The sequence below is a fragment of the Rhincodon typus genome, unplaced genomic scaffold (genome assembly GCF_021869965.1).
Source record: "Rhincodon typus isolate 14 unplaced genomic scaffold, sRhiTyp1.1 hic_rhity00002906, whole genome shotgun sequence".
Taxonomy (NCBI): Eukaryota; Metazoa; Chordata; class Chondrichthyes; order Orectolobiformes; family Rhincodontidae; genus Rhincodon; species Rhincodon typus.
This window is the reverse complement of record NW_025968544.1, coordinates 13,244-20,291: the sequence shown is the minus strand read 5'-3', so window position 1 is coordinate 20,291 and position 7,048 is coordinate 13,244. Positions and strand designations below refer to the sequence as shown.

The 7,048-nt window shown below is 45.8% G+C and overlaps 1 non-coding gene across 1 annotated transcript; it reads left to right on the top strand.

The window, feature by feature from the left end:
- The first annotated feature begins 208 nt into the window (after positions 1-208).
- trnan-guu lies at positions 209-279 on the top strand. Its single transcript has one exon. It is a non-coding gene; the product is annotated as a tRNA-Asn (tRNA).
- The last annotated feature ends 6,769 nt before the right edge of the window (positions 280-7,048 follow it).

Below are 7,048 nucleotides of genomic sequence, written 5' to 3'. Positions count from 1 at the left end.
CCAATGCATCTGGATGCGTGTATGAATCGGAAGGGTTTAGAGGGATATGGGCCAAATGCTGGAAAATGGGGCTAAATTAATTTAGGATATCTGGCCGGCATGGACGAAGTGCACCGAAGTGTCTCTTTTCGGGCTGTCCATCCGGACGACGCGACAGTTGCTGATCCCCGGTTTAATAGTTTGTTTGCAGGGCCCGCTTGCGTTTGTCGATGTGGCGCAATCGGTTAGCGCGTTCGGCTGTTAACCGAAAGGTTGGTGGTTCGAGCCCACTCAGAGTCGAAGGGCTCCTTCGCCTTTAACCTCAATGACTGCTATCCGCGAGGTTTTTTGGCTGCAAGAAGATAACTGTGTTAGCTCCTCACGAATCGAGCGAAGCCCAAAACAGACAGGTCTTAACGCGCAGCCCAAGCAAAAATGACAAGGCGAACGCACTTGCAGACACACCAAAGCATGAATTCTGTCTGTGAGACGCCTCGATTTGTTTGTGTCACGAACCACTCGCACAAGTGGCAGCGGGGCAATTCCAAACTGCGCTTCCAAATATACCGGGAGTTTAGTCCAACACCACTTTTCGGAAAATGCTCAAATAAGGCAATAAAAAAGAACAGGATTAGAATGACCCATGAAAAGTGGCGATTAGCAATCACAGTCTCAAAGAGGCTGGGTTTCCCTTCTGATCAACAATGCGGGTGTGCCTGCACGGCAACGATTGCAGCGGATCGAGAAGGTGGCTCATCAGTTTCCTTCTCCAGGACAGAACTGAAGGAAATGAAAGATGAGAGAAATTTAACGAAATTTCACATCGCAATTACCGTCCTTTTCAACACCACAGCAAATAACTGCGATTAGAATTAATGCAGGATTTGATTTCACAGCAGCAATGGTATAACAATTTCCATTCGCTTTCAGTGAAAAGGGTGAACAACGCAACTTGCCTGGAACATGAAGCAGTAGTGCAGCCTGTTTGTTCCCGATATCATGCTGGAGACATTCCATGCCACTGCACCATGTAAACGCGGTCTGGACGCTGACCCAATGGAGGCTCTGTGCTGTCCCACATCATAGATCAGTTTGCGATCAGCAAAAACATAAACGCAGCTCATCCCGACCGTGCTTCGGCATAACCCACGCCTCCTCAGAGACTGGAACCTCAATCCAGCGCCTATGACCACGACGAGCCGTTGGCTCAGATATGACATTTTCCGATGTTGCTACTGCAACACAACAACAGCGAATGCACAGGGAAGGGCTTCGAGGATCCCTATCCCGCTCGCACATTTTCTTAGCTGCGGGCAATGCCCGGCTACAATATCAATTTCCCACCAATTACCGATAGCCCAGCAATCAAAACAAACATCAATGCAAAGCTGAATCTACCTCATGAGACTCGGTCGAGCATCAATTGTAATGCATCTGTGAGAAACTGCCTTCGGTTATGCTTCGATAAAGAAAGCATGAACTGCACGACATTTCTGGAATTTAGATTTTCGCTTTGGAAAATAGTTTCTCTCATTGCTCAAAACAGAAGAACTGCCGCGTTTACACGTAACATGAAAAGCACCGGACTACAGGGAAAATGCACAAAGCTGAGCAGGCCATCGTGTACTACATGATACCTTGCAACATACTTAGTTATCACGCCTGTTTTGTAGAATAAATGATTCAAAGAAAGTCGTCCATCTCAAAAGCTGAGTTTGCACTATAAACCGAGAACGACAGATCAGATTGCGCGGCTGTTCGATCCTCGATGCAGGAATGAGTTGCCATTTCCCTTGTCTTTCTCCTTAACCGTGCATTTTTGTCTGCGGAGCTTTCCCGACTGGACATGAGCAAATGTCAGACGGCTGCCGCTGAGTTGGAAACCTGTGTGGGAAACGAAGGAATGCGACTCACTATATTTTATTAATCTCCACGGTGCTTATTTGGAGATGCACAAAAGGCAGTTTCTAAACGTATTTACAGAACGTAAACGGCGATGAGAGTTGTCAAATGAGGTGAACAGCACGTGATTGCGCTTTCTTCCAAATGTGAAAAGCTCTGAGTGACCTTCACGTCCCTTGTTTCTGACTAAATGAGATAGAATTTGCTTCACCAGAGCCGCATGTGCCTCACTTTCTGATTCCTGGCTATTTGCATTTTCTTACTCCTCTGTGATATGAAAACAAAATGGATACAATGTCATTTGGTAGCCTGACAGTCTTTAGCTCAGCTTCGATTCCAACATGGCTTAGATTTCAGAGCACGCCTTAATATTAGGGACTTTACGAGAGCGTGAGTCAAGAGGTTTTTCAGAGTCCGTAAATCCATTCATTCTCATTGACTGTATGAGACGTTAATGTGTCCAGCGCTAAAAAAATGCCAACATGTTTCTCTATTGCAAAACATGACTGAGGACTTCTCGATTTGATTCATATAGTTTGAGACATGACAGACAGTATCGGAAGTAGGCGTCTCAGAGACTAACTTAAGATGCATTTGAAAGAGAGGGTAAATCAGGAATCCGTGGTGCACTGTGACACCAGCAAAATCAGGCTTCTACTTGGCATTGAACCAGGATGCCTTTGCACGCAAAGCAAATGCAGAACTACTACTCTGCAGAACGTGTCAGGACCCTCCAAGTGTACGTTTAAAAATGATGACCATCTGTGCAGTACAAACAGCGCATATTCAGGACCAGATAGAAGAGAAACTTAACGAAAAATAGCACTGCAATTCAGTGGAATTGTATTCCTTTTCGACACAACCACAGAGATGGCCGATTAAATTCAAAACAAGGGTGGCTAACGAGAAGAGCAAACAGGAAAGCTCTGTCGACATCAGTGCAGAAGCCTGTTCTTGGTAATGGCGGAGCAAACCCTACAGCTTGTGCCTGGTTTCCAACAGGGGACGTTCCGCGTGTGAGGCGAACGTGATAACCACTACACTATAGAAACACAATGCGCTGCCGTCGTGCCCGCTGATTTTCGTACAGAATTGAAATTTGTACCCCATCATGTTTTACTTTTCAATTTCAAATAGATTGATGTTGTCCAACCTAATTAGTATTATTGAGAAATAAAGAAAGCCAAGTAAATTTGCTCAAAGTAAATATTCACAATGCGGTTGCCAGGGTTGCATGGTTTGGACTTTAGGGCGAAGCTGAAGAGGCTGGGCGAAATTTCCCTGCAGGGTCGGAGGATGAGAACCTAGAGAAGTTCATAAAGCCATGAGGGATGTGAATAGGTTGAATGGTCGAGGTCTTCTTTCACCGGGTGGGCGAGTCCAAAACTACAGGAAATATATTTAGGGTGAGAGGGGTAAAATGAAATGAGAGCTATGGGGCATTTTTCATGCAGAAGGTGCTGCGTGTATGGAATGAACTTACGGAGGAAGTTGTGGAGGCTGGTGAAATGACAACATTTGAAAGGCATCTGGATGCGTGCATGTATCGGAAGGGTTTAGAGGGATAAGGGCCAAATGCTGACAAATGGGGCTAAATTAATTTAGGATATCTGGCCGGCATGGACGAGGTGCACCGAAGTGTCTGTTTTCACGCTGTCCATCCGGACGACGCGACAGTTGCTGATCCCCGGTTTAATTGTTTGTTTGCAGGGGCCGTTGATGCTTGTGCCTGTGGCGCAATCGGTTAGGTTAACCGAAAGGTCGGTGATTTGAGCCCACCCAGAGACGAAAGGTGTCTTTGCCTTTAACCCCGATGACCGTTCTGAATGAGGTTTTTGGCTGCAAGATGATAACTGTGTTAGCTCCTCAGGAATTGAGCGAAGCCCCAAACAGACAGCTCTTAATGCGCAACCGAAGCAAAAATGACAAGCCGAACGCAGTTGCAGGCACACCAAAGCATGAATGCTGTCTGCGAAACACCTCGACTTGTTTGTTTCACGAACCACTCACACAAGTGGCAGCGGGGCAATTCCAAACGGCGCTTCCAATTGTACTGGGAGTTTAGTCCAATGCCACTTTCCGGAAAATGCTCAATTAAGGGAAGAAAAAAAAACAGGATTAGAATGACCCATGAAAAGTGACGATTAGCAATCACAGTCTCAAAGAGGCTGGGTTTCCGTTCTGATCAACAATGCGGGTGTGCCTGCACGGCAACGATTGCAGCGGATCGAGAAGGTGGCTCATCAGTTCCCTTCTCCAGGACAGAAATGAAGGAAATGAGAGAAATTCAACAAAATTTCACATCACAATTACCCTCCTTTTCGCCACCACAGCAAATAACTGCGATTAGGATTCATGCAGGATTTGATTTCACAGCAGCAATGGTATAACAATTTCCATTCGCTTTCTGTGAAAAGGTTGAACAACGCAAGTTGCCTGTAACATGAAGCAGCAGCGCAGCCTGCTTGTGCCCGATATCATGCTGGGGGCATTCCGCATGCGATAACCGCTGCACTATGGAAATACAGCCTTTTTTGTGATATCACAAAAATAGATACCATGGCATTGGGTTGTCTGACTGTCTTTACCTCAGTTTCAATTGCAACATGGCTTAGATTTCAAAGCACACCTTAATATTAGTGACTGTGTCAGAGCATGAATCAAGAGGTTTATCAGAGTCCGTAAATCCATTCATTCTCGTTGTTGACTGAATGAGACGCTCATGTGCTAAGAAATGCCAACATGTTTCTCGACTCCAAAACATGATTGAGCACTTCTAGTTTTGATTGACACACATTGAGACATGGCAGACAGCATCAGATTTAGACCTTTCAGAGACTAATTTGAGATGCATTTGAAAAAGACGGTGAATCAGGAATCCGTGGTGCACTGTGACACCAGCAAATCAGGCTTCTACAAAGCGTTGAACCAGGACGCCTTCGCATGGAAAGCAAATACGCTGCAGCAGGCATCAGAACACGCCAAGACTAACTGTAATGTCGCCTACACATCTTTGGGCTGTGGGAGGAAACTTGAACACACCCATGCTGGGGTGGGGAGAACGTGCAAAGTCGGCACAGACAGTCACTTGAGGCTGGAATCAAACCCACGTCCATGCTGTTGGAAGGTAGTAGTGCGAACGACTGAGCCATCGTGCCACTGGCAGTACGTGTGTCTGAGTGCCTCTTTGTTGGTAGCAATTAGAGGAGAATTGAAATGTTGACTGAACAGCTCCTTCAGTCAGTATCGGGCCAGTTGGTCAGATTGATCCAATTGCAACAAACCGCTCCCCACCATCTTCTCAGAGGCAACTGGGAAGTTGTAATAAATGCTGAAGTACTCACGTCCAGGGGAAGAATTTTAAAAAGAGAGACTCGAAGTTTCTTCACGCTAACCAGATTGACAAATATTCTACAACAAATATTCTAATTTACTGTCAACACTAATCATGACGATTTTGCTGCTTTGATGTTATGTGCTTGCGTGGCTGAGTGGTTTAAGGACGTGCATTTGTGCTTTAGTCGGTAATGAGTTGGGGATTCGAATCCTCTCGATACCAGAATCGTTTGTGATGAACCTGATTTGAAAGCTGGGTAAGGTCAAATTGCTAAACGTCTACTTTGCTTCTTGGTGTTTACAGTCCCTTTGGTCCTCTGCCAGCGATAGTGGGGAAATGGGCAACAGGTACTGAAAACAGCGAGAGCTCCAGCTGGACAGTGCCTCCTCAGATCTCCACTTGGGCACTTTGAATGCCATGTTGGTGCCAGTTTCTGCATCTCAATTGGTCAGTTGCTGAAAGAGCTGTGGCTCGATGGCACACAGCCTCAGTGGTTTCAGATCAAACTATTACACCGACCACCTACCGACATTTCACCCACGAGAAGTCTATGATAACATTGGAATGAAACAGCACCATCAATGATTCACCTCTGTTCCATTCGGAATGGGACTAGGACAAGTAGCAGGCTACGTCACTGTACTGTCCAATCTTTGATCTTTTAGTTATAAATTCTGTGTCTGACAGCTCTCTCACTAACACCTGATGAAGAAGTGAGACTCCGAAAGTTAGACTATAACCCGGTGTCGTGTGATTTCTAACTTTGCCTGTTCCAGTCCAACACCGGCGTCTCCACATGAGGGGATTTTGCACAGTTTGTTGACGTCCGTTTCCGTGGGGAAATGGATCAGCATCAGTTGAAAAGATGCTGGCTCGAGACCATGCAGATACAGTGCTTCAGTTGCTTTGGGTCAAACAATTAATGCTCCAAATCCTTCCATTTAACCCACGCAAAATCCATGCCAAGATTGAATTCAAAACACACCCATCATAGAATCTCTATTCCCCTGCTCCACACAGAGTGAAACAGAGACAAGGAGCGGGAGTTGACCCCTCTCTCCAATTTCCCGCTGCCAGCAGAAAGCGGCCACTGCAGCTTCAATCAGCGGCTTCCTGCCCATCCCTGGGACACAATTTACAGAAACTCATTCCTTATGAACGGTTCTTCTCGTGTGAAAGGGGTGAAAAAGCTTTTGTTACATTTGACAACGGCTGCAGCAGATTCTCGCCGTCTTTAGAATTTTGTAACTGATGCAACAGTATTAACTGATGCAAAGTATTAACACCACCATGTCACTTCCTCCACCAGCCAGAAATGCGTTTGAAATACCACATTCCTGTTTGTCCTTCCAGGTATTTGAGAAAGATCTTTCGGAAGCAGCTGATGTGAGAAATGTTCCAGTTTGGCAGGAAGCATGAGGTGGATCAGTATAAATTGCAGAGTGATGAGGAAACAATGACGGTGTAGCACGGACAGTGGAGCGGCCGCATGATTCCTTTCTTCGCTGTAAACAGACTCTGGTTTTGAAATCTGAAATTGAACAATATAAGCCAGGTGGGTGAAATCCTTGCTTTCTGGGGTTTGGTCTCTCCTGAGGCCTCTGTCACTATCGGGGGAATGTATCTGATTGCTTCCGTTTGTGGGTGAAAATGAGGTTCAGTTCCCCGAGGGGACATGAACACAGTTTTACCATCTCAAATTCCAGTCCCGTTTGTTGAGTCTTTTGAGATTAAAATGACACAGGGAAAATATTATTGAGATGAACACTTGAAACGTTAGAGCATTCAAGGCTGCAGGCCAAGTGCTGGAAACTGGGATTGATGGGCCTA